The following is a 25,804-nucleotide window of genomic DNA, read 5'->3' as shown; positions in this document are numbered from 1 at the left end:
CCAGAACTTGCCACCATCCCTACCAAATTTATTCTCTAGGCCCTCCCTATTGTCCACTTCATCAGGAGCTGAGATGAGCTGAGCTAAACAGAGTGGAACAGAAAGTCGAGACCCCAAGAGAGGAGGCATCTGATCCAACAGCAGTTCCAAAATCTGCCACCAGGTGACAGCAGAGCTCCTGCTCTGTCTCAGGTCTCTCCCTGGCATGGAATCCCCTGGGACTCTGATCTGCCCGCCCCCCAGGCTTGGCCTTGAGGTTCCTCAGTTTGTCTCAACTCTGCGATTCATTGTGAGCCCTCCAGTCCCCATCAAAAAGTGCCTCTAGCAGGGTAAGATTCTGTGGTCTGTTGGGACACAGGGACTGTCTTGTCCCCCCCTGAGAGTCTGTTTCCAAAGGAGCCTGTTCATTTCACTGGAGGCCTAGGGCGGGGCTACCATGCAGCTCTGGAAAACCCAGGAGACAACACAGAGCAGCTCAGGCCAGTGTCCACCAGAGAGAGGATTCTAGAGCCCAACAAAGTCTCCCCGCTGCCGTCCCCCCATCCGTGGCCACAAGGCCTTGAACCCAGACTCAGCTTCACTCCCTACAGCCACAGGCCTGAGCCCAACCCAGCCTGGTAAGCCGTATTCTGGAATTGTTAAAGAAAAAGATGAAGGCCTGAGGGCTCGCGGTCTGGGGCCATGTGCCAAGCCCTGCCTTCTCCCCTGCCCATCATTCCAAACAGCCCTGACCTTACTGAACTCAAACAAGGACTCCACACCCCAACACCCGATATACCAGCTCAGGAGTCTCCCTGTAAGGCCCCAGATTTCTGGATGAGCACAGACCCATCTGATGGCCCCTAGGAGGCTGTTTGTGGCCTGAGCTCTGGTTCTTGGCACCCTATCCACAATCACGGCAGACCAGCCTATGCAGGAAAATGAGACCTGGAGAGGTTGGAGAGGCTGCCCAAAGCCTGGGGCCTGAAACCCGAGGTCTGGCAGGTTCCTGGCTCCACACTCTCTCAGCTCCCTGTGACAATCCCTTCATTGCACACATCACAGTTATAATTCCATGATGCTTATGCTTACATGGCCTTTTAATGTTCTGCTGCCCTCGTGACCTGTAAGCCCCATGAAAGAAGGGACTAAGTTCACTCCTATAACCCTTTGCAATGAGTGCAATGCCTGGCACACAGTAGGTGCTCAGAAAATAACTGGAATAAGTAAAATAATAAACGGACATCCTCCTAAAGGAGACCTTAAGACGTTTATACAATGTTTTACAATTTACAAAGCACCTCCCACAGTTTTCCCCTTTCATTCTCCCCATCACCCTGTGAAATAGGTACTATCAGGCTGAGTGTGGTGGCTCACACCTATAATCCCAGCACTTTGGGAGGCCGAGGCAGGCGGATCACCTGAGGTCAGGAGTTTGAGACCAGCCTGGCCAACATGGTGAAACCCCATCTCTACTAAAAATACAAAAATTAGCCAGACGTGGTGGTGGACGCCTGTAATCCCAGCTACTCTGGAGGCTGAGGCTGGAGAATTGCTTGAACCCAGGAGGTGGAGGTTGCAGTGAGTCAAGATCGTGCCACTTCACTCTAGCCTGGACAAAAAGAGCGAGACTCTGTCTCAAAAAAAAAAAAAAAAAAAAGAGAGAGAGAGAGAGAAATAAGCGCTATCTATTATTGCCCGCATAATGCAGTGTATTCGTTTTCTATCTCTGCAACAACGAATTAACACATGCACTGGCTAAAACAACACAAGTTTATTATTTTACAGTACTGGAGGTCAGACGTTCAACTCAGGCCCTATGGGCTAAAATCAAGGTGTCAGCAGGGCTGTGTTCCTTCTGGGAGCTCTCAGGAAAATCTGTCTCCTTCCTTTCTCCAGTTTCCAGAGGCCACCCATGTTTCTTGGCTCATAGTCACTTCCTCTAGCTTCAAAGCCAGCGATGTCGCATCTCTCTGACTGAAGCCAGAAGACGTTCTCTGTATTTAAGGACGCCTGTGATTAGGTTAGACCTACCTGCATAATCTGGGATAATCATACATTCCAGACATTAGGATACACACATCTTGTGTGTGTGTGTGTGGGTATGTGTTTGTGTGTGTGTGTGGGGGGGTGTTTGTGTGTGTGTGGTAGGTGGGGAGAGATATCCTGCCTGACACACAGAGATTCACAGAGATTCATAAGCAGAGAGGTGAATTAACCAGCCCACCTCGCACAGCTTGTGACTGAAGTGAGATTTAAAGCCAACATTTTGGGGCAACAGAATCTGAGCTCTTTCTACCCTTTTCCAGAGCCAGAAGGGAAGGACACAGGGGCCCAGTCTCCATAGAGTAAATACACATTTTATTGTATTTCATTTCATTTCATTTCATTTTTCAGGACAGGGTCTCACTCTGACCCCCAGGCTAGAGGGCAGTGGTGCAATCACAGCTCACTGCACCCTCAACCTCTGTGGCTCAAACAACCCTCTCACCTCAGCCTCCTGAGTAGCTGAGACTACAGGAACACACCACCACACCCGGCTAATTTTTTTTAATTTTTGTAAAGACACTTTACAAAATTTTGTTGCCCAGGCTGGTCTCGAACTCCTGGGCTCAAGCGCTCCTCCTGCCTCAACCTCTCAAAGTGCTGGGATTACAGGTGTGAGCCACTGTGCCAGCCCTCACTTTTATTTATGATTAAAGAGAAAGAAATATATATATATATATGCGCTTGTCTAGACAGTGAGATCGTGCGGGAAAACTTTTTATTTGCTTGCCTTTATTATCATTACTTCACCGGTGTATTTAATAAATACAACGTTTTCAACTAGAGGGAAAAAAGATTAACCCACGTCATTGGTTGAGGGTGAAGGCCTGGAGCCCCCACGGCCCTCCTCTCTGCAATTAAGCAAATGGCCAGCAGATGGCGGGGCACGCTCACAGCAGGGCCTTGTTCTCCGGACCATCTCTTTTATGGGCCTCGAGGCAAAGGTCTTTCCTTTTCTCCAAAACCCACTCTACGAGGAAATCCCCAGAAACATCCCAGCAGGCAAGACAAGGGCATAAAGGCCAGGGGGTCCCCCAGCCTGAGGACAGCCAGTTTGGGGACGTGCCCTACTGCATGCCCCATCCCCTGAGCCAGGAACAAAGACCGGAGGTCAAGCCGGCAGGAGTTGAGGAAGAGGGTCAGGCGTGGCTGCAGGGCAGCAGAAGGCAGGATCAGCTGGGTTACCGGACACTTAGGATGACAGGACACCTTACACGCTTTTACACACATTTGTCATTACATCTCCTCTTCCCTGTGGCCCAGTATGGAACCTGGCATCAAAAATACTGAACTGGCTGGGAAGATGGTTGGTAGCAATGCCAGTGCAGTTTTTGAACCCCTCCAAATTTATACATAAAAATAAGCAGGTCAGGCCAGGCACAATGGCTCACACCTGTAATCCCAGCACTTTGGGAGGCCGAGGCAGACAGATCACCTGAGGTTAGGAGTTCGAGACCAGCCTCACCGACATGGCGAAACCCCATCTCTACTAAAAATACAAAAATTAACTGGGCATAGTGATGCACACCTGTAGTCCCAGCTATTTGGGAGACTGCGGCAGGAGAATCCCTTGAACCCAGGAGGTGGAGGTTGCAGTGAGCCGAGATCATGCCACTGCACTCCATCCTGGGCAACCGAGTGAGATTCTGTCTCAAAAATAAAAAATAAAAATAAGCAGGTCAGATTAGCAAAAGTAAAACCTACAGACAATGTTCGCTTAAAATTAGATGATAAGGTATCCCCGTGAACACCAAAACACAAGCGGGGAAGCACAGCCCTCCCATAGCCGCCTGCATGTCATCAGATCCCCGTACGTTCCCCCAGGGAGGCTTCCTTGGTTTAGGTTCTGGCCCTCGGTGCCCCATCCAGAGGGAAACAAGGAGCCCTCTGATGGACCTAAGAACAGGAGAATCCCAAAAGAGCCAGCAGGTATTCACGAGGAAGCAAGAAGGGACAACTGGAGACAGCAGCAGAAGCTGGGAGGGTCTCACCCAGTCCAGGAGCAGGTGAGAGTCAGAAAGTAGCAAGGGACTGGAGCAGTGGAGCCTTGAGAACCCTCAACACTGACCCACTTGGCTTCCCTTCCATGACAGAATCACATAGTGCTGGGCATGGGATCAAAATGGAGCAGGATCTGGACAATCAAAAGGGAGGAAGAAGGCCGGGCGTGGTGGCTCATGCCTGTAATCTCAACACTTTGAGAGGCTGAGGCAGGCAGATCACTTGAGGTCAGGAGTTCAAGACCAGCATAGCCAATGTGGTGAAACCCTGTCTGTATTAAAAAAATACAAAAATTAGCCAGGTGTGGTGGCAGGTGCCTGTAATACCAGCTACTTGGGAGGCTGAGGCAAGAGAATCACTTGAACCAGGGAGGCGGAGGTTGCAGTGGGCCAAGATTTTGCCATTGTACTCCAGCCTGGGTGACAGAACGAGACTCCATCTCAAAAAGAAGAAAAAAAAAAGAAGATTCAGATAGCCAAGGAACCTCAGGAAGCAAGCCATCATATTTTTGCATAGCATGTGAAAACCACAGGAGAGGGCACTCTTGAAGTTGGAAAAGCCATCCCGATCATCTCATTCTTCAATTTTAGGAACACTAATTCCACCTAAAAACTAACAATGGAAAAGTCTTGAGGCCAAATCCCATGCAAAGTTCATTTAAGCAAAAGGAGAATAGGGAGCAAAATGACATTCCTATCAATAGAAAAGGCATGCCAGCAGGACATATCTTGGAAGAGATCAAAACTATAACCTTCTATTTTAAAATGACCTAAAATTTCAATTATGCACCATGTGAAAGAACAACGTAACTGAGAATTAGAAAGTCATATAAATAAGGTGACACAAATCAGGAAAGAACTAAAAACATAAGAAAAAAAATTTCAGGAATGAAGACTAGAAGGAACATAAGAGCAAACTGATGCAACTTTAAGATAATGCCTTAAAAGAAAAAAGTGAAAAGGAAGAAATATTTTAAATCAGTAGGAAATAAAGGCTATTTTCTAAAATAGTCTAGAGAAAGTGACAAATACTGAAATTAGGCAAAGAACTTCCAATGTGTCAATAATAAGAGTTATTGAAGAAGAAAACCAAAGCAAGAGGACAAGTAATAAAAACAAAATCAAGAGAACTTACTGAAATTTTTAAAAATTGAAGTTACATATTGAAAGCATATACTGCATACCTGAAAATATCAACCCAGAAGAATAATCAGACATATTCAAATAAAATTACAAACTTCAAGAAAAGTGGGGTGGTGAGGGGAGAATCCTTCAGGCATCTAGGCAAATAATTGACTTATAAGGAAAAATCAACTATTATCAGACTTCTCAAGAGCAATGCTTTACACCAAAAGAAAGAAGTTACATACTTAAGATGTTCAAAAACAAAGAATACGTTAATACTTTTATGTCCAGCAAAACTGACTTGGAAGTATAATGGGCACGGGCAAATTGTTATAAGTATGAAATAACCCAGGAGATATTGTTCTCATGAGTTCTTCCTGAAAACCTCTTACATAAAAAGCTTCAGACAAGCAAAATGACTAGAAAGACAAAAAATCAAATTTAAAAAACTGGTAGTGAACATCAAATGTAGTTATTTATGCAGCTAAGACTAAATAAGAATTGTAAAGGAGAAAACATAGCAGGTAATGGCTATACACTCTGACAACGTAGCTACAAGACCACTTTTTTTATTTTTAATTTTTGTGGGTACATAGTGCCTTTTTTTTTTTTTTTTTTTTTTTTTTTTTTTTTTTTTTTTTTTTGGAGAGAGAGAGAGTTTCATTCTGTTGCCCAGGTGGTTGTGCAGTGGCACAATCTCAGCTCACTGCAACCTCCACCTCCTGGGCTTAAGGGATCTTCCTGCCGAAGCTTCCCAAGTAGCTGGGACCACAGGTGCACACCACCGTGCCCAGCTTATTTTTTAAGGTTTTTTTTGTTTGTTTTTTTTTTTTGTAGAGACAAGGTCTCACTATATTGCAGGCTGATCTCCAACTCCTGAGCTCAAGTGATGCTTCTGCCTCGGCCTGTCAAAGTGCTGGTATTAGAGGCGAGAGCCACTGCACCCGGCCAAAAGTGCATATATTAATATTTGTGGGTTACATGAGATATTTTGATAGAAGCATGCAATGTGTAATCGTCAGATCAGGGTAAATGGAGTATCCATCACCTCAAGCATTTATCCTTTGTGTTACAAACAATTCAATTACTCTTAGTTATTTTAATATGTACAACTATTTTTTATGATAGTCACCCTGTTGTGCTAGCAAATACTAGGTCTTATTCATTCTTCCTAATTTTTTGTACAGATTAACCATCCTACTCTCTGTCTCCATGAGTTCAATCATTTTATTGTTTAGCTCCCACAGATAAGTGAAAACATGCGGTCTGTCCTTCTTCTCCTTCTCCTTCTCCTTCTCCTTCTCCTTCTCCTTCTCCTTCTTCTTCTTCTTCTTTGAGGCGGAGTCTCTCACTCTGTTGCCAGGCTAGAGTACAATGGCACAATCTTGGCTCACTGCAACCTCCGCCTCCCGGGCTCAAGCAATTCTCCTGCCTTAGCCTCCAGAGATGCTGGGATTACAGGCACGTGCCACTGCATCCAACTAATTTTTTTTTATTTTTAGTAGAGACGAGTTTTCACCATATTGCCCCGGCTGGTCTTAAACTCCTGACCTCAAATGATTCACCCGCCACAGCCTTCCAAAGTGCTGGGATTACAGGCATGAGCCACGGTGCCCGGCCGGAAGTTTGTCTTTCTGTGCCTAGCTTATTTCACTTAACATAATGACCTCCAGTTCCATCCATGTTGTTGCAAATGACAGGATACCATTCTTTTTATGGCTGAATAGTATTCCATTGTATACATGCACCACATTTTCTTTATCCACTCATCTGTTGATGGATACATAAGTTGCTTCCAAATCTTGACTATTGTGAATAGTGCTGCAGTAAACATGAGAATGCAAATATCTTTTCCATATACTGATTTCGTTTATTTTGGGTATATACCCAGCAGTGGGATTGCTAGATTGTATGGTAGCTCTATTTTTAGTTTTTTGAGGAACCTCCAACTTGTTCTCCATAGTGGTTGTACTAATTTCCATTCCCACCAGCAGTGTACAAGGGTTCCCTTTTCTCCACATCCTCACCAGCATTTGTTATTGCCTGTCTTTTGGATAAAAGTCATTTTAACTGGGGTGAGATAATATCTCATTGTAGTTTTGATTGGCATTTCTCTGATGATCAATGACTTTGAGCACCTTTTCATATACCTGTTTGCTATTTATATGTCTTCATTGGGAAATGTCTATTCAGATATTTTGCCCATTTTTAATAGAATTATTAGATTTTTTCCTATAGAATTATTTGAGCTCCTTATATATCTAGTTATTAATCCCTTGTGAGATGGGTAGTTTGCAAATATTTTCTCCCATTCTATGGGTTGTGTCTTCACTTTGTTGTTTCCTTTGCTGTGTAGAAGTTTTTTTAACTTGATGTGATCCCATTTGTCCATTTTTGCTTTAGTTGCCTGTGCTTGTGGGTTATTATTACTTGAGAAATCTTTTACCACTCCAGTGTCCTGGAGAGTTTCCTCAATGTTTTCTTTTTGTGGTTTCATTGTTTGAGGTCTTAAATTTAAGTCTTTAATCGATTTGGATTTGATTTTGCTATATGGTGAAAGACAGGAGTCTAGTTTCATTCTCCTGCATGTGGATATCCACTTTTCCCGGCACCGTTTATTGAAGAGACTGTCCTTTCCCCAATGTATGTTATTGGTACATTTGCCAAAAATGAGTTTTCTCTAGATATATGGATTCATTCAGGGGTTCTCTATTCTGCTCCACTAGTATATGTGTCTGTTTTTATGCCAGTACTATGTTGTTTTGGTTCCTATAGCTATGTAATATAATTTGAAGTCAGGTAATGTGATTCTTCCAGTTTTGTGCTTTTTGCTCAGGATCACTTTGGCTATTCTGGGTCTTTTGTGGTTCCATATAAATTTTAGGATTGTTTATTCTATTTCTGTGAAGAATGTCCTTGGTATTTTGATAGGGATTGCATTGAATCTGTAGATTCCTTTGGGTAGTATGGACATTTTAACAATATCGATTCTCCCAATCCATGAATATGAAACATCTTTCCATTTCCTTGTGTCCTCTTCAGTTTCTTGCATCAGTATTTTATCATTTTAATTGCAGAGATCTTTCACTTCTTTGGTTAAGTTAATTCCCAGGTATTTTGTTTTATTTGTAGCTATTGTAAATGAGATTCATTTCTTGAATTCTTTTTCAGGTTGTTCGCTGTTTGCAAATAGAAATGCTACAGACTTTTGTATGTGTTTTTGCATCCTGCAGCTTTATTGAATTTGTTTATCAGTTCTAATAGTTTTTTTGGTGGAGTCATTAGATTTTTTCAAATACAAAGATTATATAATCTGAAAACAAAGATAATTTGAATTATTTCTTTCCAATTTGGATGCCCTTTCTTTCTTTCTCCTGTCTGATTGTTCTAGATAGGATTTCCAGTACTGTGTTGAATAACAGTGATGAAAGTAGCCATCCTTGTTGTGCTTCAAATCCTAGAGGAAAGGCTTTCAGTTTTTCCCCATTCAGTATGGTACTAGCTATGGGTCTGTTGTATACAGATTTTATTATGTTGAGGTATGTCCTTCTATACCCAGGGTTTTTTTAGGGTTTTTATCATGAAGGGCTGTTGAATTTTATCAAATGCTTTTTCAGCATCAATTGAAATGATCTTATGATTTTTGTCCTTCATTCTGTGATACAATGTACCACATTGATTTACTTGCATATGTTGAACCATCTCTGCATCACTGGGATAAATCCCACTTAGTCATAAGGAATGATCTTTTTAATGTGTTGCTCGATTTTGGTTGCTAATATTTTGTTGAGGATTTTTGCATTAAAATTCATCGGGGATATTGGCCTGTAGTTTTTGGTTTTTTGTTGTTGTTGTTGTTGTTTGTTTGTTTTGATGTGTCTTTGTCTGGTTTTGCTATCAGGGCAATTCCGGCCACATAGAATAAGTTTGGAAGTATTCCTCCCTTCTCTATTTTTTGGAACAGTTTAAGTAGGATTGGTATTAGTTCTTTAAATGTTTTGTAGAATGCAGCAGTGAAGCCATCTGGTCTCAAGATTTTCTGTGCTGGGAGACTTTTTACTACAGTTTCTATTTCATTACTTGTTACTGGTCCAGTCAGGTTTTGTTTGTTTGTTTGTTTGTTTTGAGACGGAGTCTCGCTCCGTCGCCCAGGCTGGAGTGCAGTGGCCCCATCTCGGCTCACTGCAAGCTCCGCCTCCTGGCTTCACACCATTCTCCTGCCTCAGCCTCCCAAGTAGCTGGGACTACAGATGCCCTGCCACCACGCCCGGCTAATTTTTTGCATTTTTAGTAGAGACAGGGTTTCACTGTGTTAGCCAGGATGTTCTCAGTCTCCTGACCTCATGATCCGCCCACCTCGGCTTCCCAAAGTGCTGGGATTACAGGCGTGAGCCACCGCAACCGGCCACATTTTGGATCCTCATGATTGAATCTTGGTAGGTTGTATGTATCTAGAAATTTATCCATTTCTTCTAGATTTTCCAATTTATTAGCATATATTTGCTCATACTAGCCATTAACTATCCTTTGAATTTCTGCAGTATCAGTTGTAACATCTCCTTTCTCATCTCTGATTTTATTTTTTTGTCTTCTCCCTTTTATTCTTCAATTGTCTGTCTAAAGATTTGTCAATTTTATCTTTCAAAAGAACCTTGTTTATCTTTTGAATTGTTTTTTGTTTGTTTCAATTTCCTTTATTTCTGTTCTGATCGTTATTATTTCTTGTCTTCTACTAATTTTAGGTTTGGTTTACTTTTGCTTTTCTAGTTCTTTAAGATGTATCATTAAATTGTTTATTTGAAGTTTTTCTTCTTTTTTGATGTAGGTGCTTATAACTATAAATTTCTCTCTTAGTACTGCTTTCGCTGTATCCCATAGGTTTTGGTATGTTGTGTTTCCATCATCATTCATTTCAAGAAATTTTTTTATTTCCTCCTTAATTTCATCATTGACCCACTGGTCATTCAGGAGCATATTGTTTAATTTCCATGTGTTTGTATAGTTTCCAAAATTCATCTTGTTATTGATTTCTAGTTTTAGTTCATTGTGGTCAAAAAGATGCTTGATATATTTTTCAACTTTTTTGAAGGTTTTAAGATTTGTTTTGTAATCTAACATATGGTATATCATCAAGAATGATCCATGTGCTGAGGAAAAGAATATATATTCTGCAGCCACTGGATGAAATGTTCTGTAAATATCTATTAAGTCCATTTGGTCTACAGTACAGATTAAGTTGAATGTTTCTTTGTTGATTTTTCTGTCTGGAAGACCTGTCCAATGCTAAAAGTGGGATGTTGAAGTCTCTAGCTATTATTGTATTGGAGTCTATCTCTCTCTTTAGCTCAAATAGTATTTGGTTTATATATCTGGGTGCTCCAATGTTGGGTACATATATATTTACAATTGTTATATCTTCTTACTGCATTAACTCATTTATCATTATATGGTGACCTTATTTGTCTCTTCTTATAGTTTTTGTCTTGAAATCTATTTTGTCTAATATAAGTATAGTGACTCCTGCTCTTTTTTTGGTTTAAGAGGCATGGAACATTATTTTCCATCCCTTTATTTTCAGTCTGTGTGTGATGTATGTTTCTTGTAGACAACAGATCATTGGGTCTTATTTTTTTAATTCATTCAGCCACTCTATGTCTTTTGATTAGAGAATTTAATCCATTTATATTTAATGTTAGTGATAAGTAAGGACTTACTTCTGCTATTTTGTTATTTTTGTTCTGTGGTCTTCTCTTCCTTCTTTCCTTTTTTTTCTGTCTTCCTTTTAGTGAAAGTGTTTTTTTCTGGTGGTATGATTTAATTTCTTGCTTTTTATTTTTTGTGTATCCATTGTATGCTTTTGATTCGAGGTTACCAAGAGGCTTGCAAATACTATCTTATAACCCATCATTTTAAGCTGATAGCAATTTCATAGTGCTTGCATAAACTAATAAGCAAAAAGAAAACTAATAAAGACTCTACACTTCATTCCCCTGCTTTCAACTTTTTGTTTCAATTTATGTCTTACTGTACTGCCTATGTCTTGAAAAGCTTTTGTAGTCATTATTTTTACTGGTTCATCTCTCAGTCTTTCTACTTAACAGCAGTATAACACACTACAGTTATAGTGTTATAACATTCTGGTTTTCTGTGTATTTACTATTACCAGTGAGTCTTGTACCTTCAAATGAGTTCTTATTGCTCATTAATGTCCTTTACTTTCTGATTGAAGTATTTCCTTTAGCATTTCTTGTAGAACAGGCCTGGTGTTGATGAAATTCCTCAGCTTTTGTTTGTCTGGGAAAATATTTCTCTTTCATGTTTGAAGGATATTTTCATCTGATATAGTATTCTAGGGTAAAAAGCTCATTTTTCTTCAGCACTTTAAATATGTCATGCCATGCTCTCCAGTCCTGTAAGGTTTCCACTGAAAAGTCTGTGGTCAGACATATTGGAACTCAATTTTTTGTTATTTGTTTCTTTTCTCTTGCTGCTTTTAGGGTCCTTTATCCTTGACCTTTGGGAGTTTGATTATTAAGTGCCTTGAGGTAGTCTTTGGGTTAAATCTTCTTGGTATTCTATAACCTTATCATACTTAGATATTGGTATCTTTTTCTAGGTTTGGGAAGTTATCTGTTATTATCCTCTTGAATAAACTTTCTACCCCTATCTCTTTATCTACCTCCTCTTTAAGCTGAGTAACTCTTAGATTTGCCCTTTTGAGGCTATTTTCTAGATCTTGTAGATATGCCTTATTCTTTTTTTATTCTTTTTTCTTTTGTCTCCTCTGACTGTGCATTTTCAAATAGCCTGTCTTCAAGCTCACTAATTCTTTCTTCTGCTTGATCAATTCAGGTATTAAGGGACTCTGGTGCATTCTTCAGCATGTCAATTGCATTTTTCAACTCTAGACTTTCTGCCTGATTCTTTTTAATTATTTCAATCTGTTTATTAAATGTATCTGATAGAATTCTGAATTCCTTCCCTGGTTTTTCTTGCATTTCTTTGAGTTTCCTCAAAACAGCTATTTTGAATTCTGTCTGAAAGGTCACACATCTCTGTCTCTCCAGGATTGGTCCCCACTGCCTTATTTAGTTTGTTTGGTGATGCCATGTTTTCCTGGATGGTCTTGATGCTTATGGATGTTTGTCAGTGACTGTGCATTTAAGAGTTAGGTATCTGTTGTACTCTTCACAGTCTGGGTTTGTTTGTACTTGCCTTTCTTGTAGACAGGTACAAGCAAGCCCAAACTGTGAAGGACAAGTATTGCGGAAGGACAAGGCTTTCCACGTATTCAAAGGGACTTGGGTGTTGTGATCTAAGTGTTTGGTCACTGCAAATGTATCTGCATTAAGGGACACCCCAAGCCCAGTAATGCTGTGGTTCTTGCAGAGTTGTAGAGGTACTACTTTGGTAGCCTTGGATAAGATCCAGAAGAATTCCCTGGGTTACTAGGCAGAGATTCTTGTTCTCTTCCCTCACTTTCTCCCAAACAAATGGAGACTTTCTCTCTGTGTGCTGAGCTGCCTAGAGCTGGGGGAGGAGTGACAGAAGCACACCTATTGTTGCCATCGCTGAGACTGTGCTGGGTCAGATCTGAAGCCAGTACAGCATTAGGTCTTGCCCAAGGCCTGCTGTAACCACTACCTGGCTACTGCCTATGTTTGCTCAAGGCCCTAGGGTTCTACAATCAGGAGGTGGCAAAGCCAGCCGGGCTTATGTTCTTCCCTTCAAGTTCCCCCAGGCCCCAAGCAGGTGCAGAGATGCTGTTTGGGAACAAGAGGCTGGAGTCAAAAAGCTTAGAAATCTACCTGGTGTTCTATTCTACTGCAGCTGAACTGGCACTTAAACCACAAGATGTAATCCTTCCCACACTTCCCTCCCCAACATTCACTACATTGTAGTGAATGTTGCCAGGCCTGGGACTCATCCTTCAGGGCAGTGGGTTTCCCTCCCACCCAAAGCAGGTCCAGAAATGGCATCTAAAAGGCAAAGCCTGAAACCAGGGACCCCAAGAGCCCTCTTTATGCTCTAGTCCACTGTGGCTGAGCTAGCATCTAAGGTATAAGACAAAGTCCCCTTTACTTTTTCCTCTGCTTTACTCAAGCAGGAGTTCTCGCTGTGGTTCTCACCATAGCCACCATAGCTGGAAATGTGCTGGGTCTCACCTGAAGCCAGCATGTCTCAGAGTCTCACCCAAGGCCCATGATAAGTACCAAGGTATCGCTGCTGGATTTTCAAGGTTCCAGGACTCTTTAATCAGCAGGTAATGAATCCTGCCAAGACTGAGTCCTTCCCTTCAAAGCAGTAGGCTCCCTTCTAGCCTAGGGTGTGTCTAGAAATATCATCTGAGACATAGGCCCTGGAATGGGGACCTCATTACCCTAACTGGTACCCTATCCTACTGTGGCTGAGCCGGCATCCAAGAAGCAAGACAAAGTCCTCTTTACCCTTCCATCTCCGCAACTCAAGTGGAAGGAAGAAGTATCTTTTGGAGTTGCAAGGTGTGCTGCCTGGAGCTGGGGGAGGGGTGGTGCAAGTACTCCCTTAGCTGCCCCAGCTGGTGTCTCAGTAGGTCATGTGCCCTCCATGTCCACTGATTCTGAGCCCAGCTCAGCACTAGGACTTGCCTAGGAACTGCAGTCCTTGTGACCTTGACTGCCATTCAAGTTTATTTACAACCCAGAGCACTTTACCCCCATGGTGGTGAGGTTTGCTGAAACTCAAGTTCCATACACTGAGTTGGGCAACTCCCTTGGGCAATTCTCCTCTGGCTAGGGCTGGTCTAAATATTCTCTCCATCATCAGCCATCAGCTGAATTCAGTCCGGTTTTACTTTCATTGTGACAAAGCAGCATCAAATTCAATGCAATGTCTCACAATAGCTGCGCTCTCCCTCTTCCAAGCACAGAGATTCTCTCTCCACGCCACACAGCCACTGCCATGGCATGGGGACAGGTGGCATCAGCAACTCAAGACTGTCTTCCCTACCCTCTTCTTTGCCTCTTTCACCGGTATGAAGTTAAAACCAGGTACTGTGAGTGCTCGCCCACTTTTTGGTTCCTATGATGAAGGTGCTTTTTTGTGTATAGATAGTTGTTAAATTTTATGTTCCTGTGGGGGATGGGGAGATGGAGCCTTCTATTCAGCCATCTTGCTCCACCTCCTACAACAGCGGTCCCCAACCCCCTGGCCATGGACTGGTACTGGTCTGTGGCCTGTTAGGAACCACGCTGCACAGCAGGAGGTGAGCAGCAGGCAAGCAAGCAAAGCTTCATCTGTATTTACAGCTGATCGCCATTTCTCATTACCGCCTGAGCTGCACATCTCGTCAAATGAGTGGCAGCAAATTAGATTCTCACAGAACCCTATTGTGAACCATGCATGCAAGGGATCTAGGTTGCAGGCTCCTTGTGAGAATCTAATGCCTGATGATCTATCACTGTCTCCCATCATCCCTAGATGGAACCATCTAGTTACAAGAAAACAAGCGAGGGCTCCCACTGATTCTACATTATGGAGAGTTGTATAATTATTTCATTATCTATTACAATGTAATAATAATAGGAGTAAAGAGCATAATAAATGCAATGCGCTTGAATCATCCCAAAACCATCCCCTACCCCGATCCGTGGAAAAACCGTCTTCCACAAAACTGATCCTTGATGCCAAAAAGGTTGGGGACCACTGCCCTACAAGACCACTTTTGAAATAGGAATAATGGGAAGAGCACATTCAAAAAAAAATGTTTTAAACTGTTTCCAGTAATTATCTTGTTGATGCTATTACTGCTGTCATCTTGAGACCATTGTGTGTATAATGTGGGATAAAGAAAATAAGTAATTACAGATTGTTTTAATTCTATCATCTCCTGTATTATTGAGGGTCTGATTCTCAATATGGAAGAAAGCAGAGAGGTAATATAGAAAAGATTAAGTGAAAAACCTAAGTGTGAATTGGAACTATTAGTATGAACTCAGGGTGCTATCCTCCTGGTTTCTGGCTGAAAGGTGTGTGTGTGATAAAATACATTTCCTAATAACCACATCAGTAGCCATTTGCATCCCTAGCATCCAGACAGTGGTCATGAAACCCTATTTGCCATTTAAAAATAAAAAGGGACCAGGCACAGTTGCTCACCCCTGTAATCCCAGCACTTTAGGAGGCCAAGGCAGGTGGATTGCTTGAGCCCAGGAGTTCAAGACCAGCCTGGGCAACATGGAGAAACCCCCTCTCTATAGAAAATACAAAAATTAGCTGGGGATATTGGTGCATGCCTGTAGTCCCAGCTACTCAGGAGGCTGAGGTGGGAAGATCAATTGAGCCCAGGAGGTCAAGGCTGCAGTGAACCATAATGGCACCACTGCACTCCAGCTTGGGTGACAGAGTGAGACCCCATCTCAAAAAATATATAAACATAAAAGGACTTCCTGGAGAAAAAGCTGATTCCAGGTCTGGAGCAGAACATTATGAATGCAGATGAATTTGGTACATCCTGTCATACAGAAAGCATGGCATCAGAGATGACTGTCTCAGAGACGACTAGGGTTATAGCGAAAGGACTCAAGAGCCAACCTAAAGAGGCTCTCACTGGCAAGAATGGGACCATTTGGGTTTCAAAAAGAGTAATTCTTATAGAAGCTGTGGCTTAAATTAATTTTTAAAAACTTTTTTAAAAAAAGAATTCTTGGTGGGGTGCGGTGGCTCATGGCTGTAATCCCAGCACTTTGGGAGGCCAAGGCAGGCAGATAACTTGAGACCAGGAGTTTGAGACTAGCCTGGCCAACATGGTGAAACCCGTCTATATTAAAAATACCAAAGTTGGCTGGGCATTGTGGCGTGTGCCTGTAATCCCAGCTACTCGGGGGACTGGGGCATGAGGATCGCTTGAACCCGGGAGGTGGAGGCTGCAGTGAGTCAAGACGGTGCCACTGCACTCCAGCCAGCCTGGGTAACAGAGCCAGACTCTATCTAAAAAAAAAAAAAAAAAAAAAAAAGGTCAATAAAAAAAGAACTCTTTGTTCTCTTTGTTGTTGTTGTTTTGAGACAGGGTCTCGCTCTCTCTTATTTATTTCACTTTTTTTTTTTTTTAAAAGAAATGTAGTCTCGCTTTGTCACCCAGGCTGGAGTGCAGGGGTGCCATCACAGATCACTGTAGCCTTGAACTCCTGAACTCAAGTGATCCTCATGCCCCAGCCTCATGTTGTTGTTTTGAGACAGGGTCTCGCTCTCTCACCCAGGCTCAATGGCACCATCACAGCTCATTGCAATCTCGACCTCCTGGGCTCAAACAATCCTCCCACCTCAGCCTCCTGAGTAGCTGAGACTATAGGCACGCACCACTGTGCCCAGCTAATTTTTGTATTTTTTGCAGAGACGAGGTTTCACTGTGTTGTCCAGGCTGATCTTGAACTCCTGGGTTCAAGTGAGCCTCCTGCTTCAGCCTCCCTAAGTGCTAGAAGTACAGGCATGAGCCACTGCGCCCAGCCAAAAAAGAGTAATTCTTACAACTGATTGTAATCCATCAAATATGGTTAAATCCTGGAGCTTATAATGATATTGAAAAGAAACCTTATTGGTCTCTTTCAAATAATGACAAAGAACTAATTAATTCTCTTGAACATTGGTAAATAGAATCAAGCATTTATTCTGCCTTTCCTATATGAATTGTACCACCGAGTAACAGAGTAAGTGAGGGGGAGTGTCACTTTCTAAAAGTACTCCTCCTCATACATGAAAAAGAAAAGATAGGACTGGAATGCTATCACTTTGCAATCCCCGATGAATTAACAGACTTACCCATGACGAGCATCAACAGTTGCCAACATAAAAGGAGGATGATCCAACATAATGTGCTTCCGGATGAAACACAAGCCTACTAAGAATGTGGCCAAAGGGACTGGCCCCAAGTCTGATCAAGCCTCTGAGTCCAGGTGCCAAGTTGCAGGAAGCACAGAGGACAGAGGAACGCATAGACCTGCATGGTGACGATGCAGTCAGCAAAATGCAGATTGTGGGAAACTCTACTGGCTAAACAGATAACTGATAAGGAAAAGAAAGGGTAGGGGGAAACTTATAGATTAAAAGAGACCTTAAGCAAGGCATGAATGATGGCATGCACCTGTAGTCCCAGCTACCGAGGAGGCTGGGGCATGAGGATCACCTGAGTTCAGGAGTCCAAGGCTACAATGATCTGTGATGGCATCCCTGCACTCCAGCCTGGGTGACAAAGTGAGACTCCATTTCTTTAAAAAGAAAAAAAAGTGAAATAAATAATAAATAAATAAAAGAGGCTTTAAAGATATATCTCTTGGCCGGGCGCGGTGGCTCCTGCCTGTAATCCCAGCACTTTGGGAGGCTGAGGTGGGCGGATCACGAGGTCAGGAGATTGAGACCATCCTGGCTGACACGGTGACACCCCATCTCTAGTAAAACTACAAAAAATTAGCTGGGTGTGGTGGTGGGTGCCTGTAGTCCCCAGCTACTTGGGAGACTGAGGCAGGAGAATGGCATGAACCCGGGAAGCGGGCCTTGCAGTGAGCCGAGATCGCACCTCTGCAATGCAGCCTGGGCAACAGAGCGAGACTCCATCTCAAAAGAAAAAAAAAATAATCTCTTTTTTGAGACAGGATCTCACCTTGTTGCCTCTGCTAGAGTGCAGTGGCACAATCACGGCTCACTGCAGCCTCAGCCTCTCTAGGCTCAGGTGATTCTCCTATCTCAGCCTCCTGAGTAGCTGGGACTACAGGATGTATCTTTTTCTTTGTGGGCAAGTCTAAGCAATAGTATCTAGAAATACACACTTAGGTGATAAAACAAAGTATTGCCAGAAAGTGATTACTGTAAAAGTCATGTTACTAGTTCATGGTGGAGGGAGTAAGGGGGCTAAGATTGGGAAGAGAAACTTGGGGAGGGTGCTTACAAAGTTTTATATCTTAAATTGGGCAGTGGTTACAAAGATATTTGCTTTATAACTCTTTAAACCATACATTTGTCTTGGTGATTTTCTTTATCTATGTTTATTTTACATTTTAAAAAGTGCCTTTTTTTTTTTTTTTTTTTTTTTTAGATTGAAATACTGAATAAACACTAGTAGATTTCACCGTCCTCTCTTGATGGATGACAAAAGGAAAACTCAGAGAAGTAGTTTTCTCAGGGCCACACAGCTGCTAAACTGCCCAGCTGGGCTTGCAACCCAAGTGAGGTTCATCTGTTCATTCAACAAATAGTTGCTGACACCTGCTGAGTTTGCTGCTAGGGAAACAGCTAAGTTAAAACAGCCTGACTTCCCATCCACCTGCCCTTCCTGTGAGAAAGGGGAAGATGGACATGCAAGGGACACTTGCTGGTCTTGGTACCCGCTTGGGCATAGCCCCAGCACCTGTCCCCTGTGCAAAGCCCATGTGCTGCTCTCAGAAGTGGTAGCCAAGCCCACGCCCTTTCACCCCCAGCTCTGAAGATGACAATGCATTCAAATTCACCAGATCATCTAATGAAGTTTCACTTCTGTTTCTTAGCACCTCCCTGACTCTTCTGTTCCCTAGAGGGGAAGGAGGGTCTGGGAGAAGGCCTTTGCCTGAAACTAAGAAGTCAACATGGTACCCCTCGATATCCCACCTGGGAAGGGAGCTGCCACTGAGCTGAAGCAGATGGGGAGGAGATGAAACTGGGCCGTGAGCTTTGCAGGTTGGAGCCCCCTCCTGCATCTGCCTTGTCTTCTGGTATCCCCAGGACTTGACCCTTGGCCTTGTAGAAAGCAGGAACGCGATACATGTTTGGTGAATGAATGAGTGAACGAATTAATTAATTTAATATATTATTTGTATCTATTTCAAACAGAGTCTGAAGCTTAATTAATACTTTAAAAATACAGCTGGGTGGCCAGGCGCTGTGGCTCATGCCTGTAATCCCAGCACTTTGCGAGGCCGAGGCGGGCAGATCATGAGGTCAGGAGAACGAGACCATCCTCGGTGAAACCCCGTCTCTCCTAAAAATACAAAAAATTATCCGGGCATGGTGGCGGGTGACTGTGTTCCCAACTACTCGGGAGGATGAGGCAGGAGAATGGCATGAACTCGGGAGGCGGAGCTTGCAGTGAGCCAAGATCGCACCACTGCACTCCAGCCTGGGCGACAGAGCAAGACTCCATCTCAAAAGAAAAAAAAAAAAAATACAGTTGGGCATGGTGGCTCACACCTGTAATCCCAGCACTTTGGTTGCAAGGATGAGGCAGAAGCATCGTCCAAGAGTTTAAGACTAGCTTAGGCAACATGGTGAAACTCCATCTCTACCAAAAATTAAAAAAAAAAAAAATTAGCTAGGTATGGTGGTATGTGCCTGTAGTCCCAGCTACTCAGGAGACTGAGGTGGGGGAATCACTTGAGCCTGAGAGGTTGAGACTGCAGGGAGCCGAGATCACGGCACTGCCCTCCAGCCTGGGTGACAAGGTGTGGCCCTGTCTCAAAAATAAATAAAAATAAAAAGACTATAATCATTCATTCTAAAACAGAAGTTATAATAATGCCTACCCCTAGGGCCACTGGGAAGATTAAATCCATGAATAAATGTAAAACACTTAGACTAGCATCTGGCACAACCAATCCCTCAATAAGCTATTCATGTCAACTGAGAGTAGGTTGTCCCACTCCATGTGGGATTAGCAGTCAGTATAGGACCAGGGTCAGAGATCAAGGGGAGAATCACGCTAAAATTTAGTATGAGGTTAGGATTAGAGGACCAGTTTGTGTCCACCCAACAGTCAGATGTTTTAATTACCATCTACTTGTTTATTTATGTCCCACATTGTTCTAGGAGGAGTCAAGGCAGCTTTCAGGAATTCCAACTACAGAAATCAAGAAAGAGAAAGATCAAAGTTACTATGAACTGAATGTTTGTGTCCGCCCCAAAATTAATATGTTGAAACCTAATCCCTAATGGGATGGTATTAAGAGACGAGACCTTTGAGAGGTGATTAGGTCATGAAGGTGGGGCTCTCATGAATGGGATTAGTTCCCTTTTAAGAAGAAACACAAGAAGAAAACAAGAAAAGAGAGGGAAAAAAAGCAAAAAAAAAAAAAAGAAAGAAAGAAAAGAAAAAATAATGAAAACAGAAGAAACAGGCCGGGCACGATGGCTCACGCCTGTAATCCCAGCACTTTAGGAGGCTGAGGTGGGCGGATCACGAGGTCAGGAGATCAAGACCATCCTGGCTAACACAGTGAAACCCCGTCTCTACTAAAAATACAAAAAAATTAGCCGGGCGTGGTGGCGGGCGCCTGTAGTCCCAGCTACTCCGGAGGCTGAGGCAGGAGAATGGCATGAACCCAGGAGGCAGAGCTTGCAGTGAGCCGAGACTGCCTTTCTTTTTTTTTTTTTTTGAGACGGAGTCTCGCTCTGTCGCCCAGGCTGGAGTGCAGTGGCGCGATCTCGGCTCACTGCAAGCTCCGCCTCCCGGGTTCACGCCATTCTCCTGCCTCAGCCTCCCGAGTAGCTGGGACTACAGGCGCCCGCAACCGCGCCCGGCTAATTTTTTTGTATTTTTAGTAGAGACGGGGTTTCACCGTGGTCTCGATCTCCTGACCTTGTGATCCGCCCGCCTCAGCCTCCCAAAGTGCTGGGATTACAGGCGTGAGCCACCGCGCCCGGCTCCGAGACTGCCTTTCTGCACTCCAGCCTGGGCGACAGAGCAAGAGACTCCGTCTCAAAAAAAAAAAAAAAAAAAAGAGAAGAAACATAAGAGAGGCCTCTCTTTCTCTTTCAATCAGTCAATAGCTAGCTCTCCCCGTCTCTACCATGTGAGGATACAACAAGAACACAGCCCTCTGCAAAGCAAGAGGAGTGTCCCCACCAGATACTCAATCTTCCAGCACCTTGAACTTGGACATCTCAGCCTCCAAAACCATGATAAATAAAATTCTATTATTTCAGCCACCCAGTCTATGATATTCTGTTATAGCAGCCTGAACTAAGACAGAAATGGATGTGTTACTCCCCAAGGGTATTCATGCTGGCAGCCTAAGGCCTTCTCAGCACAGAGCTGCAATTGGGCAACCAAATCCCAGGCTTTGCTGGTCACTCTGAAGGTCACACTGACAGCCTACGGTCAAGCAGAGCCAGCTGCACGAAGTCCTGGTAAGAATTCCATGAGATCCCCCATGCAAAGTGTTGGCACAGAGTAAGTTCTCAACACATGTTGCTATTACTGTCAGTGCACAGGCCGAGGTGAATGTGCAGCAGAGACCAGCATTTTATCACTGGCCAGAGCAGAGCATTCTCTCCCCATGAGCAGCCCTGGATTCAGAGCCAGAAAAAGTGGATGTTTTGGGCATCAGTTTGGAGGAGCCAAATACATTCCACGGGGGCCACCCTGACCAGCAGCTCTAGAGATACTGGAAATCTGTTGGCTCCAACCCTCTCTCCTCGGAATGTGCCTGGACAGGCTCTGGCAGCTCTGGGCTCTGAATGACCAAACCCCAGCCCCCAGACACCACTTTTCTCTATACAGCTGGATATATTTAGCTAGATGAGGAAAAGTCCACAAGGCATATTTCAAATGCTGAGTGTGTGTGCATGCGTGTGTGTGTTGGGGGGTTGTGTTCAGTTCCCGTTGCTGCTGTAACAACTTAACCACTTAAACAATACATAGTATTTTACAGTCCTGCAAGTCAGAACAGGGCTAGAAATCAAGGTTTCTGCAGAGCCGCATTCTTCCTGGAGGCTCTAGGATAAAATGTGTTCCTTGCCTCTTCCAGCTTCTAAAGGCCACCTACATTCCATGGCTTGTGGCCCTTATCTATCTTCAAGCCAGCCATTGAATCACTCTGACCTTTGATTCTACTTTTTGTTGTTGTTGCTGTTGTTGAAACAGGATCTCACTCTGTCCCCAGACTGGAGTGCAGTGGCACAATCACTGCTCATTGAAGTCTTGGCTTCTTGGGCCCATGTGATCCTCCCACCTCAGCCTCCCAAGTAGCTGGGACTTCAGGCATGCGCCACCACATCCAGCTAACTTTTTGTATTTTTTGTAGAGACAGGAGCTCTCTGTGTTGCCCAGGCTGGTCTCGAACTCCTGGGCTCAAGCAACCCACCCTCCTCAGCCTCCAAAGTGCTGGGATTACTGGCATGAGCCACCACGCCGAGCCTTGACCTCTGACACTATCAGCACGACTCTTTCTCTGACTTTCATCCTGCCTTCCTCTTATAAGGACCTTGCAATTACACTGGGCCCAGCCAGATAATCCAGGATCATCTCCCCGTCTCAAGATCCTTAGCTTAATCACATCTGCAGAGTCCCTTGGGCCATGTTAAGGTAAAGTATTTGCAGGTTCTGGCAGTTTGGATGCAAAATATCTTTGGGGGCCATGCTTCTGCCTGCCCCAGGAGCCTAATGTGATAAACTCTTAAGATGCTGTGAATCTCCCCGCCGTGCTCTCCTAAGAGACGGACTCTGGAACCAAAAAAATCATTTCTCAGTCCAAAAAGAATTTTGGCCAAAAGTCCCATCAGAAGATAAAGAAAAGGGGTGAATTATCTCTTTGGGTCTTTCCAGAGTGAGCAAGATATTACGCTCACCTCTCTGTAGTCCCAACATTCACCTATGTTACCCGTCCGGGGTCCAGGGTAAAGGACAGCAGCCAATATCAAGCTTCACCTGCTGGGAGTAACCCAGGTCACGAAGTACTTCTTACCTCCTTGGTCACTTGTGATTCGAAAGGCCATTTCTTTACCTCCTGAGATGGCCCAAAGAAGCAGTAGCCCAGGGACCATTTCGAGGAGCTGTCTTCTAGATCTGCAGAAAGTATAAAATGGTTCCAAGCAAAGAAACACTGGAGTTTCCGGGTTCCAGATCCACCTTCCACATCGCCCCAATTCCCACTTAACCTGACTTTCTGGCACCGTGTCTCTCTGTGTGCCCCAGAAGAAATTTCTTCCAAATCTTAATGATAGGAATAGGCATTTTCTCTGGGGGAAAACTGTTTTGCTTTTTACCTGACAAGCTTTATGAATCGTGATGGATCACATTTCCCTTTTCACAATGGCTGCTAGAAAGCTCAGAGTCAGATTTGTGGCCCATGGTTTCCAAGTACCTAGGAGTCTATAAACTGCATTGCTTGCACTAACCTCTCCCCTAACTGTTCTTAACTTTTCTTCTCTCATTTCCCCTTTGTCCCTATTTCTTCATCCCCCTACTTTTTTCGCTCTTGAAATTGTTAGTTCTTGAGATGAAATAGAAATGAGGGTGACAAGATTGCCTTTGAGAGTTAAATGCAGTTAAATGTTGTTAAATGCTGGGACCAGCCAAGCCTGTCCGGAGCAAAGAAGTGAAAAGTCTCCAGGTGAAGAGAAACAGCTTTCAGGTACCAACGCTTGATTGTAACCTGGATTTGATGTAGTCCCTAACAGGGTCTCCATTTCCCAGCCTGGCTTCCTCTACACACTCCTGCCCAGTGATTAATAAACCAGATTTTGATCTTGGTATTTGACCACTTCCTCCTTCAGACTATGAAGGTTGACCACTTCCGAGGTATGTGTTTCCTGTAAGCAGAGACAAAAATCAGCCTGTCATTTAAATAAGAGGAAATGTATGACTTTTAGCTAAAAGAATTGTTTTGGCCAGTCATGGTGACTCATGCCTGTAATTCCAGCACTTTAGGAGGCCGAGGCAGGTGGATTACAAGGTCAGGAGTTCGAGCCCAGCCTGGCCAACATGGTGAAACCCCGTCTCTACTAAAAATACAAAAATTAGTAGGCACGATGGCAGGCGCCTCTAATCCCAGCTACTTGGGAGGCTGAGACAGGAGAATTGCTCGAAACCGGAAGGTGGAGCTTGCAGTGAGCCGAGATCACACCACCGCACTCCAGCCTGGGCAACAACAACAATAAAAAAACAATTGTTTTACAAGTATGATACTTGATTGGTTACCAGTTGTGGTGGCTTCTGCACACTGGCAGCTGGAGAGTCTCCTGGTCATTTCTGCCTCATCCATCCTGCATAGTCTCCATGCCTCAGAGCCCAGACACGGTGCCAGCAAGTGAGGTAAAGTGGGAATTGGGGTGATGTGGAAGGTGGATATGGAACCCTGGGAACTCCAATGTTTCTTTGCTTGGAACCATTTTATAGCTAGAAGTCAGCTCCCCAAAATGGTCCCTGGGCCATTGCTTCTTTGGGCCAAATAAACAAACACTGTGCTCAGTAAGATCAAGACAAAATTTGGCAACTAGTTTCCTAAAGCTGTGTCTTATAACTCTCTTCAATTAATACCGTGTGTGTGTGAGAGAATATAATATAAATGTACGCGTATGTATATACACACTTCTAAGTACAGAAATGCCTACCTATGTTCATCAATGGACATATGCTACAAGAGTAGTACACTAGTATACTCCTGTATATTACTCATGTATATATACACGCATGCACATATATAAAACAAATAATGCTAAATCCCAATTTAGCAAAAAGTTACTCCCTATTGAATCTTCCAAGCTTAAGTGCAACAAAATGTCTGATCAGATAAGAGTTTTTGGCTGGGCGCGGTGGCTCGGTGGCTCATGCCTGTAATCTCAGCACTTTGGGAGGCTAAGGTGGGTGGATTGCTTGAGGCCAGGAGTTCAAGACCAGCCTGGCCAATGTGGTGAAACCCCATCTCTACTAAAAATACAGAAATCGGCCAGGTGTGGTGGTATACACTTGTAATCCCAGCTACTTGGGAGGCTGAGGATGGAGAATCACTTGAGCCCGTGAGGTGGAGGCTGCAGTGAGCTGAGACTGCCATTGCACTCCAGCCTAGGCGACAGAGTGAGACCCTGTCTCCAAAAAATAAAAAAGTTACTAAAAATAAGCAGTTAGGTGATAGAAGCAGTCCTTTATGAGTTTATGAATTTCAGAGATTTTAAAATGTTTGCCAAAATGACTAAAATTTTTTATTTGCGTGTTTTGTTTTGTTTTGTTTTTTGTTTTTTTGAAACAAGAGTCTTGCTCTGCCGCCCAGGCTGGAGTGCAGTGGCGCGATCTCGGCTCACTGCAAGCTCCGCCTCCCGGGTTCGTGCCATTCTCCTGCCTCAGTCTCCCGAGTAGCTGGGATTACAGGCGCCCGCCACCTCGCCCAGCTAATTTTTTGTATTTTTTTTAGTAGAGAGGGGGTTTCACCATGTTGGCCAGGATGGTCTCAATCTCTTGACCTTGTGATCCGCCCGCCTCAGCCCCCCAAAGTGCTGGGATTACAGGCGTGAGCCACCGCGCCCGGCCTTATTTGGGTTTTAGAAGTGTTGAGCAGGATCCCTTTTCAATGTCAATTATAAGATAGCAGGGCCAGTTCCATTAAAATCCCTTCCATTTAGTAATAATAAAATTGATACATCTGTACATAAGCTCATCTGCATTGCGGGTCCATCCAAGAGTGATATCATCAGTACACATCACCCAGAAAGTCTACAGTAGAAAAGACAAAAAGTCTAGAATGAACAATGTAAGGGTGTAGAACAACTGGAATTGGCATACCCTGAGTGGGGCATGTAATCGGTATAACTACTTCAGAAAACTATCTGTTAACATCTACTGAAGCTAAATCAAACCCCGCAACCCAGCAATTCCACGTTTAGGTACAGAGATGCCTAGCTCTGTTCACCAAATGACATATACTACAAAATCCATGGCA

The 25,804-nt window shown here is 43.6% G+C and overlaps 2 long non-coding RNA genes across 2 annotated transcripts in view; one reads left to right on the top strand and one right to left on the bottom strand.

The window, feature by feature from the left end:
* LOC105496355 (uncharacterized) overlaps positions 1–25,804 on the bottom strand; it is a 382,416-nt gene that overhangs the window by 339,738 nt on the left and 16,874 nt on the right. The window lies entirely within an intron of this gene.
* The window catches only part of LOC112429257 (uncharacterized), a 47,871-nt gene continuing 36,037 nt past the window's right edge, over positions 13,971–25,804 (top strand). Inside the window, exon 1 of the long non-coding RNA XR_003021445.2 lies at positions 13,971–14,179. This is a non-coding gene — a long non-coding RNA (uncharacterized lncRNA). The remainder of the gene's footprint in view (positions 14,180–25,804) is intronic.

Source organism: Macaca nemestrina, chromosome 15 (assembly GCF_043159975.1).
Source record: "Macaca nemestrina isolate mMacNem1 chromosome 15, mMacNem.hap1, whole genome shotgun sequence".
NCBI lineage: Eukaryota > Metazoa > Chordata > Mammalia > Primates > Cercopithecidae > Macaca > Macaca nemestrina.
The sequence above is the reverse complement of the archived record's forward strand: the minus strand, read 5'-3'. Positions and strand labels throughout refer to the sequence as shown.